The sequence below is a fragment of the Dromiciops gliroides genome, chromosome 1 (genome assembly GCF_019393635.1).
Source record: "Dromiciops gliroides isolate mDroGli1 chromosome 1, mDroGli1.pri, whole genome shotgun sequence".
Taxonomy (NCBI): Eukaryota; Metazoa; Chordata; class Mammalia; order Microbiotheria; family Microbiotheriidae; genus Dromiciops; species Dromiciops gliroides.
The window spans coordinates 457,602,557-457,616,874 of record NC_057861.1 but is presented as its reverse complement, the minus strand read 5'-3'; the positions used below and the strand labels follow the sequence as shown (position 1 = coordinate 457,616,874).

Here is a 14,318-nt window from a genome sequence, read left to right as displayed (position 1 = left end):
TTCCATACAGATACCATATCATCATCACATAATTGATTGAAAGATGAAGAGAATATAAGATTTCATTATGCTTGTTTCTTCAATGTAAAAAATGTGATTAGGTTAAAAATTATTTGATTAGGCAAAACAATGCCTTGGAAGGTCATTTCCATAACAAGCTATCTCTCATACAAAATTGTGCAATATACCTTGAAAGTTAAGACAGAGGTGATCTTCTTTGGATGGCCCCATGGATATTAATATCAAGTGAGGCATTACACAGAGAGGCATTTTCGTGCTAAATGTATTCAAAATTGTCCTGGAGGAGATAACAATAAAAAATTCAAGATGAAGCATTCCCAAAAGATAATGAGGGCCTTCAGATTCTTCTTTGTAGATGACAGTATGCTAATTGCATCATGCCCCGGAACACTGGAAAGCCTCTAATCCATAGCCATTCTAAAGAGTCTGGCTTAACTACCATAGAAGTAGAGTATTGTAGGAACATATTGGAACACCCTTAGCCTCCCTTGTTCTCCAGCAAGGTGGCACAGTGGATAGAGGGCCAGGTCTGAAGTCAGGAAGACTCCAGTTCAAATCCAGTCTCAAATACTTACTTAACTGTGTGACCCTGAGCAAATCACTTAATCTGTTTGCCTCAGTTTCTTCAACTGTAAAATGGGGGTGAGGGTTTTTGGGAGGATCAATTAAGATGTCTGTAAAACAGAAGGCACTTAAATGTTTATTCCCTCTCCTTTAAGCTATATATTCCAAACAATGTTAGGCTAGAGTCCTTGGTTCCACCTAACTAGAAAACCTTATCAGTACTCAATCAGAATGCTTGTCTGAAATCCTTTTTAACATTCTTTCCAAAGACAAACCCATCAAGGACAGGGGAGCCCTAGATTAATCCACTTTACACAGAGGTCCTATTTCTTCAGGCCTCACTAGATTAGGTAAGAACAAGACTAAGAAAAAGTCTTTGATTAATTCTAGTAATAGACCATACACCTCTCTCCAGATCACATCATATTGGAAGCAATGAAAATACACAAACCTCCAGAACTAGCACTAAAAACAGCAGACAGGGTGGAAAAAGCTTAAAGCCTGACACAATGCCCATTCCCTACCACACACCATGATTAGAGACCAACTTTAACATAAAGTTCCAAATAAAGAAAGAGGGTCAGAAAAATGTGTAAACAACAAAAAAACCTAAGTGCAAAAATCTGCCATGGTGATAGGGAAGAACAACACACAAACTCAAAAGAAGATAATGAAGTCAAAATAGCTAGAAGCAAAGCCTCCAAGAAAAATGTGAATTGGACAAAAGCCCAATAATAATTCCTGGAAGTGCTCAAAAAAGATTTTCAAAATAAAATAAGAGTGTTACAGGAAAAATTAGGTAAAGAAATGGGAGCAAGGGAAGAAAATTTTGCCAGCTAGGTAAAAAAGAGACACAAAAAATACCGAAGAAAATAACACCTTGAAAAAGAGAACCAATTGAATGGAAAAAGAGGTACAAATCTTCACTGATGAAAATAACTTAAAGCTCATCGAAGAAAAAAGCTTCCTTATATATCAGAACTGGGCAAGTGGAAGCTAATGACTCCATGAGATGTTAGAAAGCAATCAAAGTCAAAAGAATGAACAGAAAAATAGTGAAATATCTCATCATAAAAACATCTGACCGGGGGGACAGCTAGGTGACGCAGTGCTTAAAGCACCAACCCTGGATTCAGGAGGACCTGAGTTCAAGTCTGGCCTCAGACACTTGACACTTAATAGCTGTATGACCCTGGGCAAGTCACTTAACCCCCACTGCCCAACAAGCAAACGAATGAACAAAAAACCAAGGGGGGCAGCTAGGTGACACAGTGGATAGAGCACTGGCCCTGGAGTCAGGAGGGCCTGAGTTCAAATCCGGCCTCAGACACTTAACACTTACTAGCTGTGTGACCCTGGGCAAGTCACTTAACCCCAATTGCCTCACCAAAAAAACAAAACAAAACAAAAAAACTGACCTGGAAAATAGATTAAGGAGACGTAATTTAAGAATTATTGGACTACCTGAAAGTCATGATAAAAAAGAAAGACCTGTTACCATATTTCAAGGAAAATTGCCCCAGTACCCTCAAACCAGAAGGCAAAATAGAAACTGAAAGAATCTACTTATTACTACCTGAAAGAGATTCCAAAATGAACATTCCCAGGAATACTACAGCCAAATCCTAGATTTCTTAGGTCAAAAAGAAAATACTTCAAGGATCCAGGAAGAAACCATTCAAATATTGTGGAGCCAGTCAGAATCACACAAGATTTAGAAACTGTCATGTAAAAGGAGTACAAGGAGTAGAAGGCTTGGAATATGATATTACAGAAGAAAAAGAATTGGGATTATAATCAAGAATAACCTACTCAACAAAACTGGGTATAATCCTTCTAGGGAAAAAATGGATATTTAGTGAAAGAGAAGTCTTTCCAGCATTCCTGACAAAAATGACCAGAGCTAAAGAGAAAACATTACTTTCAAATACAAGACTCGAGAGAACCATAAAAAATTGGAGCTGGGGGACATGCCTGGGGTCAGACAGTGGGCGACTGTCTTGTGTCTGAGGCTGGGTTTTGGCTGGGATCCCTCTGGGTCCAGCGGTGGTGCTTTGTCTACTGTGTCACCTAGCTAGGTGATGACATCTTTAGGGTTAAATTGAGGGGTGAAGGGAATTCACTGGGGGAGGGGGAAGGGCAGAAGTGAAATCCTACATGAAAGTAACAGGAAAAGGCTTATGGAGTAGAAGAAGAGATGGGAGAGGAGCAGGGCAGTAAATGAATTTTACACTCATTAGAAAAGGCTCAAAGACCTTAAACTCATCAGAGCTGCCTCAAGGAGGGACTAACACACACACCCAACTGGGTGGAGTAATCTATTTAATCTGGGCAGTAAATGAGCCTAACACTCATCAGAATTGGCTCAAAGAGGGAATAATTTACACACTCAATTGGGTAGAGTAATCTCTATAACCATATAGGAAAATAGGAGAAGGAGATAAAGAGAGAGGGGCAAAAGAAGGCAAGGCAGAGTGGGGGAGGGGACAGACAGAAGCAAATACCTTTTGAAGAGTGATAGGATGAAAGAAGATGGATAATAGAATATCATGAGGAAGGGAATAGGATGGAATGGAAAGTTAACAATAGTAATCATGAAAAAGAGAAAAGGGGGGAAAATTGTACAAAAAAAATATTTATAGCAACTCTTGGTGGAGGCTAAGAATTGAGAATCAAGGAAATGTCCATTAATTGAGGAATGATGGAAAAAGCTGTGCTGTTTGATTGTAGTGGAATAGTCTTGTGCTACAAGAAATGACAAACAGGATGATCCCCCCAAAACCTGGAAAGACTTATGAACATCGATGTATAGTGAAGTGAGCAGAGCTGGGAGGACATTGGGCATAGTGACAGCAGTGTTGTTCGGTGAGCAATTGTGAATACTTAACTACTCTCGGCAGTGCAATGATCCAAGACAATCCCAAGGAACTAATGAAGAAGCTTAATATGCACTCCCATAGAAAGAACTGGTAAAAAGAACACTTGTGGATTGTACATATATAACCTGGTTGTGATCTTGTGGAGGGGGGAGGAAAAAAAATTTGGAACTCTAAATCTTATGAAAATGAATGTTGAAAACTACCCTTACATGTAACTGGAAAAAATAAAATAAATGTTTGTTGTTTAAAAAAAAGAAAAAAAAAGAAATAAGGGATGAATGGAAAAAAAAGATTCAAGAGAAGAATGAAAAGGTAAACATGAGAGCAAAATAATATGGGATTCAATAAGGTTAAACTGTTTACATTTCTACGTGGGAAAATGATACGTGTACCTTTTAAGAAGTTTTTCCTTATTAGGGCAGTTGCAGTTAGAAGCATTCTCCATGGACAAAGAGCATGGTTGTGGGATTATCTTAAAAAAAAAAAATGGATGGGAAAGAAAGAATGATGCCCTGGGAGAAGGGGAAAAGGAGAGGAAAAATGGGGAAAATTATGTCATGTAAAAAGTGTGCACAGGAGAGAACTTTTACAGTGCAGGGGGAAATGGGGAACCAAACAACATTTGTACCTCACTCTCATCTAAACTGGTTCAAAGAAAGGAAAGCACATACACACACACACATACTCTCTCTCTCTCAATCTCTCTCTCTCTCTCTCTCTCTCTCTCTCTCTCTCTCTCTCTCTCTCTCTCTCTCTCTCTCATTCACTCACTCACTCACTCACTCTCTGTCTCTTTCTCTCTATTGGATATACAAATCTATCCTACCCAGTGGGTAACTAGGAGGGGAAGGGCAGAAAAGAAAAGGAGCAAAGGTCAGAAGGAAAACAGACTTTAGAGGAAGGACAGGAAAAAAAGAGAGTGACAAGGATAAACAGAAGAAAATAAGATAGAGGGAAATGTACAGTTAGTAATTATAACTATGTATGTGAATGGATGATCCTGCCCATAAAATGGAACCAAGATAGCTGAATGGATTAGAAACTGGAATCTAAAAACATATCATTTACAAGAAACACAGAGTTAAAATAAAGGGTTGGAGCAAAAGCTATTATGCTTCTACTGAAGTAAAGAAAGCAGGGATAGTAATCATGATCTTATATAAAGCAAAAGCAAAGAGATCTAATTGAAAGAGATAAGCAAATGGCATAGAGCATCCAAATTCTTTTTTGGGGGGGGGGGGCAAGGGGGGGTTAAGAGACTTGCCCACGGTCCCACAGCTAGTAGGTATCAAGTGTCAGGTCAAATTTGAACTCAGGTCCTCCTAAATCCAGGGCCAGTGCCGTGCCACATAGCTGCCCCCAGCATCCAAATTCTTAAAGGAGGAAATAGTAAAATTATACTAATGGAGGAAACTTGAGTTTTGCCCTCTCAAAGCTAAATAAATGTAACTACAAAATAAGTAAAAAATAAGTTAAGGAGATGAATAGAATCTTAGAAAAGTTGGGTATGATAGACCTCTGAAGAAAACTCAATAAGAATAGAAAGGAGTATACCTTTTTTTTCTCAGCTATACATCATACTTTCACAAAAACTGACCATGTATTAGGGCATAAAATCTACACAACCAAATGCAAAAATATTAAATGCATCCTTCTCAAACAATAACAAAATATAAATTGTATTCAACAAAGGACTATAGAAGCAAAGTTTTAAAATTAATTGGAAACTAAATAGTCTAAACCTAAAGAATGAGCAGGTCAAAGAACAAATTATAGAAACAATTTCATTAAAGAGAATGACAACAGTAAGACAACATTCCAAAATTTGTGAGATGTAGTAAAAACAGTACTAAAAGCATCCGTCAATAAAGTATAGAAAGAGTAAATCAATGAATTGAGCATGCCGCTAAAAAAAAATTTTAAAAGAGGGGCAGCTAGGAGGCGCAGTGGATAAAGCACTGGCTCTGGATTCAGGAGGACCTGAGTTCAAATCTGTTCTCAAACACTTGACAATTACTAGCTATGTGACCCTGGGCAAGTCACTTAACCCTCACTGCCCTGAAAAAAACAAAAATTTTTTAATTCCCAATTAAACACCAAAATGAAAATCCTGAAAATCAAAAGAGATATTCATAAAATTGAAAGTAAAAAAATAAGTGAACCAATAAAAAAATTAGGAGCTAGTTTTACCAAAACAGAACAAAAAACCAATAATAGATAAATCATTGACTATTTTGATTAATAAAAGGAGAAAACAAAATTATCAGTAGCAAAAATAAAAAGGGTGAATTTACCATCAATGAAGATGACATTAAAGCAATTGCTAGGTTTTTTTCCCCCAATCATATGCCAGTAAATCAATATTAAGTGAAAAGGATGAATATTTATAAAAATATAAACTGCCCAGGTTAACCAAAGAGGAAACAGAATACTTAAATAAACCTGTCTTAGGAACAAGGAATCTCAATAACCTATTTGGAAAAAAAAAAGGTAAAGAGGAGTTCTACCAAGGTTTTCTTTTTTTAATGACACAAATAAGTGTTGAAACCTAAACCCGGGAGAGCAAAAACAGAGAAACAAAAGTATAGAAAAATTTCCTTAATGCAAAAATAAAATAGTAGCAAGAAGATTATAACAATGCATCACAAAGATCATATACTATAACCAGGTTGGATTTACAGCAGGAATGCAGGGCTAATATACATTAATAATATCATTGTATCAAATATGTCAATATACAAATTATATAAATTATATAAATATTAGGAAAACATAATTGACCATAACAATAACAAAACAAAAATCATGATTAAATCAAAAGATGCAGAAAAAGCTCAAAGATGCAGAAAAAGACAAAATACAAACATTCCTATTAAAAACATTAGAAAGCATAGGAATAAATGGAGCTTTTCTTAAAATGATAAATGGTATCTATCTTCAACCAAGAGCAAACATTATCTGTAATGGAATAACTTAATGCCATCCCAATAAGATCAGATATGAAGCAAGGATGCCCATTCATATATGGCATGGCACTGGTATACTGCCCAGGTTTCACAGGCATGCAACAACAAAATCAGCAAAACCAATACAGTTTGGTATGCAGCCTAATCCCTCTTCTCTCACACACTTTCCCTTGGAGCCTCCCAAACACTGAGCTACCACCGTCAATGTGTACCTCAATCTCATCATCTATGTGGACATCCCTGGAAAGTACACTGCCAAGGTAAGTGAACTTATCTACAGCATTAAAAATTTTTCTATTTGTTCTAACTGATGGTTTCACATATGGATGGTGCAATGCTGGCTGGTGAAATGCTGGCTAGTGAAGAACTTTATCATACCTTATTTGATCATAAACTCTTCCCTTATCTTTAAACTGGCTAGGTACATTTTTCCATGCTCCCCTAATTTACTTATGATATCACTCATTATATAAAATAATTTATCCACTTTTACCTTATGTTGGTATACAATGTAAGATTTTGGTCTGTATCTAGTTTCTGCCAAACTGCTTTCAAGTTTTCCCATCAATTTTTGTCAAGTGTTGAATTCTTTTTTTTTCTTTTTTGTTTTTTGGTGAGGCAATTGGGGTTAAGTGACTTGCCCAGGGTCACACAGCTAGTAAGTTAATTGTCTGAGGCCGGATTTGAACTTGGGTACTCCTGACTCCAGGGTTGGTGCCTTATCCACTGTACCACCTAGCTGCCCCAAGTGTTGAGTTCTTAACCCCCAAAACTTGTCCTTCTATCACCTATTTTGATCTCCATAAGAGCACTTGCCTTGTATGAATTCTCTGCAAAATAGTCTGTTAAAAGCAAACATAATCTGGCATTTGAATATCATGGCCAGCCCTTTGGAGTTATGCTCTCTGCAGCAGAGTTTGAATGCTTGGCACTTCAGCTTGTGAAAGGACTTTAGTATCCAGTACCTTATCTAGATGGGTGATCTTCATAATCTTAGTAAGACAATTTAAGTGGAAAAATGTACCAAGCTGATTTAAAGATTAAATAAGAGAGAGGATTGTGAGAAGTAAAATGGGTAATTTTAATATATGAAATTAAATTTCTTCCACAAACAAAACGGATACAGCCAAAATCAGAAGGAAAATAGGAAACTGAGGAAAAATTTTATAGCAAATTTCTCTGATAAAGGCCTCATTTCTCAAATATATAGGAAACTGCTAAATTTGTAAAAATATGAGCCATTTCCCAACTGACAGTCAAAGGTTATGAATAGGCAGTTTTCAGAAGAAATCAAAGCTATCAATAATCACATGAAAAAATGTTCTAAATCACTAATAATTAGAGAAATGTAAATTCAAAGGAAAACTACAAATGCTGGAGGGGACATGGAAAATTTCAGACACTAATGCACTGTTGTTGGAGTTATGGTCCAACCATTCTGGAGAACAATTTGGAACTATGCCCAAAAGCCTATAAAACCGTGGATGCCCTTTGACCCAGCAATAACCCTACTAGGTCTATATACCAAAGAGATCAAAGAAAAGGGAAAAGGAAGTATTTGCACAAAAATATTTATAACAGCTCTTTTTGTGGTGGCAAAGAATTAGAAATTGAAGAAATGACAATTAATTGGGGAATGGTTGAACAAGTTGTGGTATATGATTGTGATGCTGTAAGAAATGACGGGCAGGATTGTTTCAGAAAAACCTGGGCAGAATTATATGAACTGATGTAGATTGAAGTGAGCAGAAGCAAGCAAACATTGTACACAGTAATGGCAATATTGTAATGATGATCAATTGTGGAAGACTTACTTCCTTTGTTTGATCAAGACAAAGATCTAAGACAATTCCAAAGGATGCATGATGAAAAATGTTATCTACTTCCAGAGAGAGAACAGATCAACTATGAATGCAGATTGGAGATATTTTTAAAACTTTATTATTTTTACTGTTTTACATTCAGTGTTTTCTTTTGCAACACTGGTAATGTGGAAATATGTTTTGCATGACTTCACATGCAAGGACATAGTCCTGTTGATGACTGGGAAAGTGTGAGAGCATCATCCATTATCCAGAACTCATTCAAGCATGCCATCATGAAACAAATAAAGTTAGACCTAAATAACTACTTAGTATATCTTTTCACTTGTCTTCTCACTGGATGGGGGTAGGATGGAGGGAGAAGATTTAAAACTCAAAATTTTTTAAAATAATGTTAAAAAAAATTTTTTTAAAGAAGTATCTCTTGGGTTTACCTTTGACTGGGCTCAAAGATGAATCTTTGAAGAAGGCAGGTAAAGAGGGATTAAATATTTTCAGGAAAATGATTCTCTTTCTTATGTAAAAATCTGAATGAATTGTTGTTCTGTCTGATGAATCAACTGTTACTTTATACCACAGTTTTATCTTACCAGGGTATTTTATCTTTTGTTTGGTAATACTACAAATTTTAACTATAAAATGGCTTTTGAGTGAGATAGATTTTCAAAGGCAGGATGGACTTCTGTCCTTTTAGATTTCTAAGTAGAGAGGCAAAGAATTGAAATTATTATCATTAATAAATTTGTCTCTGGCAGGCTTGTGCTCCAAATACATAGTATTTTTCTTCCATAGAAATTAAAATACGTAGATGAAAAATACTGATTTTCCAGATTATAACAAGCAGTTAGACAACCAATAAAATATGTCCATTTTGGACACTGAAAACGATCAGTGAGTTGGGCCCAGAAATAAACAAATTATCATTTATTTATTTATTATTAAACAATAACCCCAAGCTTCTCCTAGAAATAAAAGCCCATTGTTTTAAACACCAATATCATACAGTAATGTTATATGGCAGCAGGTCATTGAACACTACAATCTCTCAAGAATTTAAGTTTTCAATTTGTAATTCATGTCAATCAAGGAATTATGGAAAAGAAGAGTGTAAAGGTTGTCATCAAAAAATGTGCAATCCAAAAACAAATTTGGCTTGTAACACATCAGGGGGTAAAGGAAAATTGATGGACAGACTGTCTATTCCATTAGTACTATTTTCTATTTTCAAAAGAACAGAAAGAAGGTGAATAGACCTTCTAAATCCCTGGGGATTTAGAATAACTAATGGATACATGTTGTTCAAGATAAGTAAAACCATGGTAAGACTGCACCTAGGAACCCTTAATGAGTTCAAGTCCCATGATCCAAATGAACTAAATCATCAGGTATTAAAGAATCTACACAGGTAATTGTTGGGCCACTCAGTGGTACCATGGAGAACAGGAGAGATAGTGAAGAACAACAAAAAAAGACCAAATGCCTCGATTTTCACAAAACAGAAACAATCAAAGCCTGAGATAAGACAAATTCGGGTTATAAGAATTTGACTTTATGAATAGTTTTACTTACTATCCCCTGTTTTGACTTGAAAGGCATTTCTTTGCATGATGGGTCTTGTGTATAGCTGAGTACCACAAAATAAGAGTCATCTTCAATTCTATTCTCAGAATACTAACAGTTTACTAGAGTATACTAATGATAATCTGCTGCATCATGCCTCTTCCAAAGAAATGCTAAAATTGTTCTTTGTATGTTTTCTCACTTTGTTTTCTTACTCTTCCACAGAATTAAAATTTGTTCAATGTGAAATTATCCACACTGTTTTCATTATTTGTCTATATCATTCTGTTTGGGGTGTTACATTAAAAATTTTAATGTACAAATACTAAATATCAATGGATATTAATTTTGGGTTAAAACATTTGTCCTAATGAAATGAACGGTAATTAGTTTTAACTTAATTTCTCTGAGATTTTTAAAGTAAGAAGGTAGCAGACTGCAGAATGGAATTTACAAACTATAGGCCACTGGATTTATTTCCAAATCTAGGGAAAAAAATTAAAATACTATTAAAATCTTCCCAATTCTTACAAAAATCCTACTGTCCCTTCAAACTATTATCTTATTTTTCCTTCCCTTTTTCAAATTTCTCGAAAAAGCTGTCTAGATGCACTTCTTCCAATTTGTGTTCTGTCACACTTCAACCCTTTGAAATATGGCCTCTCATCTCATCATTCAACTAAAATTGCTCTCTCCAAAGTTACAAGGATCTATTAATTGCCAAACTTAAGAGTTTTTTCCCTCAGCCTTAATTCTTCTTAATTTATCTGAAACATTTGAGACTATGTTTATTAAATTAATGTTTTTATTATATTTTATATAACACTTATTTTTCCCTCACTAATATGCAAGCTCACTTCATGTAAGACCTGATTCATTCTTTGTACTTGTATCTCCTGAGCCTAGCACAGTGCCTGGCATTTAGCAGGTACTTGATAAAAGACTTGATCTATTGATAAAAGGCTAAAGGTTAAAAATAGATAGTTTCTTAGTATGCCAATATATTTATAGCAGATTGAAAAAATAGAAGAAAATGTAAAGTATCTCATTTAGAAAACAAATGACCTATAGAACAAATCAAGGAGAGAGAAATTAGGAAATATTGGACTACCTAAAAACCATTGATCAAATAAAAAGGCTAGACATTATATTGCAAGAAATCTTAAAAGAAAACTGCCAAGATCTCTTAGACTTGGAGGACAAGTAGAAAGAGAATCTACTAGTCACCTTCTGAAAAGAAACTCCCAGGAACAAATAGAGAACTCCTGGGTGGAAGAAAAAATACTGTAAGCAACTAGAAAGAAAGAATTCAAGTACTGAGGAACCACAGTTAGGCTCACAAAAGATTTAGCAGCCATAATTGTAAAGAAACAATGATCATGGAATACATTAAGCCAAAAGCAAGAGATATAGGCTTATAATCAAGTATAATTTAGCCAATCTAACTGTACAATCCCACAGGGAAAAACTTAACTTTTTTAGAAACAGAGGACTTTCAAATACTCATTATTAAAAGACCAGAGACAAATAGAAACTTAGAAATACAAAAAGAAGAGTTAAGAAAAACATAAAAGGGTAAAATACAAGTGAGAAATCAGAAGAGACTTTACAAGGGTAAATAGCTTAGATTCCAATAGGCAGAAAAGGGATGAGAGGGAGCAAGAATAATATAAGCATTCCTTCAGAATCAAAGTGTCATCACTGAGTCAAAGTAAGACAGAGGGGCTAGAAGTCATTTTGTTATGTTTTGATTATTTTAAAAGAAAGTAAAGGTAGGGGAAAATTGGATATATTAGGGAAGAAAGGAAAGGAATGGAGGTGGGAGGAGTTAATTTTATAATTGGGAAGAGCAAGTAGAATATATAAACAAAGAATGGATAAAGTGAGTGGGTGTCATTGAAGCCTCATTTTTATCTGAATTGGTATAGGAAGGGCAGAACACATACACAAAAAGAGTATGGTGCAAAAATATACTCAACAGGAAACAAGAAAGAATAAAGAGAAAGCAAAGAAGGAAATAAGAGGGATGATAAGATTTAGGGAGGAATTGTTCATAAGGAAAATAAACTCATAAGCTGGGGAGAATGGATCATGAAGAGGGATTAAAAAGCAAAGAATGGAGTCTGGATGAGGTAAAGAGTAGAGTGGCAGGGGAATGGAAGCTAATTTCATCAAGTACAGAGCACAGATGCTAAATATACTCCTCTCTTATCACCCTTTTCTTTGTAAAGTGGGACCAAGAAGCAGAGAGAGGATTATGTTTAAGAGAACAGGAGGGAGGAAAATACACAATTAGTGATCGCAATTGAGAATATAAATGTGATGAATCTGCTCATAAAAAGAAATAGAATAATAGAATTGTTTAGAAAGCAGAATCCACCAATATATTGGATTTTTTTTTTCTTCTAAGCACACTTGAAACAAAGATACACAGTTTAAAAAAAATACTGGAAGAAAATCAATTTGCTTCAATTGAACTAAAAAATGCAAGGGCAGTAAAACTGACTTCAGACATGGAAACAGAAAATAAACTCAAACTATGTTTTTTTTTTTTAGAACATATGCTAATTTTACTGTGGTTTTGGATTTGTAAACATTTATAGAAGCAAAGAATCAATTACAGTCTAAGGCTTGGCAGAAAGCTTTCTTCCAATTTTGGGCCTTGATTTGCTGAAAGGTATACAGACAATAAATTCATTTTTAAAACTACCATATGTACCCTGAATAGTATAGCATCTAAATATTTAAAGGAAAAGCTAAATGAGTTAAAGAAAAAAGCAACAGTAAAACTCTGATAATATGGGATCTCAATGAATTTCTTTCAGAGCTAGACAAATCTAACAAAAAAAATGAACAAGAAAAAAGTTAAGGACTTCAAAGAATTTTCGAAAAGTTTGGTATGATAGATTCTGAAAATTACTGAACAACAAGGTGAATACATATTTTTTTATCTGCTCATGGAACTTTGATAACATTTACCACAAAAACCTCACAAATAAATGTAATAAAAAATATATTAAACACATTCTTGATTGACCACAATGAAATAAAAAGCCATTGAAAACAGGATTAACAGTTAAGTGGAGCCTAAAAACTGTCATGTTAAGGAATTAATAGGCTAAAGAACAAATCAGACATGATCAATAAAGATAATGAGATAACATGCAAAAAAACAAAACAAAACAAACCTTATAGGTTTATAAGCTTTATAAGGTGAAAAATTAGAAAACTTTGCCTAAGCACTAAATGCTGAAAAACAATAAACTGATTGATAAAACTAAATTAAAAAAGCAACACACTGCACTAATAAAAACTTGGAGCTCATACAAAAATAAAAATAGAAACAAAAAACAACCAAAGCCAACTATTAGCAAATTGATTTTAAAGAAAAAGGAAAACTCTAATATTCTCAGAGTTGAAAAAAGAAAATTCAGGGGCAGCTGGGTGGTACAGTGGATAAAGCACCGGCCCAGGATTCAGGAGGACCTGAGTTCAAATCTGACCTCAGACACTTGACACTTACTAGCTGTGTGACCCTGGGCACCCTCATTGCCCCGCACCAAAAAAAAAAAAAAAAAAAAAAGGAAAATTCAGAACAAATGAAGAAATAAAAAATGTTATTAGAAACTTTTGTCCAACTACATGCCCATAAAACAACTAAGTAAAATAAGTGAATATTTGCAAAAGAACATGACAATTATGTCAGAAACCCAAAGATCCAAGCTTTTAGAACAAAAACTCATTATTTGACAAAAACTGCTGGGAAAACTGGGAAATGGTATAGCAGAAACTAGGTATAGACCAACATCCCACTGTATAGTAAAATAAGGTAAAAATGAGTATATGATTTACACATAAAGAATGACACCATAAGCAAATTAAGAGAGTATAGAATTGTTTATCTGTCAGACTTATAGGCAGAGGAAGAATTTAGAATCAAAGAAGATAGAGTAAAACAAAATGTAAACTTGATAATTTTGATTATATAAAATTAAAAAGTTTTTGCACAAACAAAACTAATTTAACCAATATTTCAAAGGAAGCAGAAAAATGGGAATTAAGTCTTGAAACAAATATCTCTAATAAAGGCTTCATTTCTCAATTATATAGAGAACTAAGTAATTTATAAAAATACAAGTCATTCCCAAATGATAAATGGTCAGCGGATACGGACAGACAAGTTTTCAGACAGAGAAATCAAAGCTATCTATCATCATATGAAAAAATGTTCTAGATCACTACTAATCAGAGAAATGCAAATTAAAACACCTCTGAGGTATCACCTCACACCTATCAGAATGACAAATATAACAAAAATGGGAAATATTGGATGTTGGAGGGGAAAGCTGGGACGTTAATCCACTGTTGGTGGAGTTGTGAAAAGATCCAACCATTCTGTAGAACAATTTGGAACTATGCCCAAAGGGCTATAGAACTGTGCATACCCTTTGATCCAGCAACACCACTAGGTTTACATCCCAAAAACATCCCCCCCCTCAAAAAAA

General features: G+C 34.7%; 1 protein-coding gene across 2 annotated transcripts in view; it reads right to left on the bottom strand.

The window, feature by feature from the left end:
- The window catches only part of SLF1 (SMC5-SMC6 complex localization factor 1), a 97,656-nt gene that overhangs the window by 69,971 nt on the left and 13,367 nt on the right, over nt 1-14,318 (bottom strand). The window contains exon 3 of one of the 2 annotated variants that reach the window (XM_043974082.1): nt 189-298. The exons of the other annotated variant lie outside the window; for it this stretch is intronic. The gene's annotated coding sequence lies outside the window, so the exon portion shown is untranslated. The remainder of the gene's footprint in view (nt 1-188; nt 299-14,318) is intronic. 2 annotated transcript variants of the gene reach the window in all.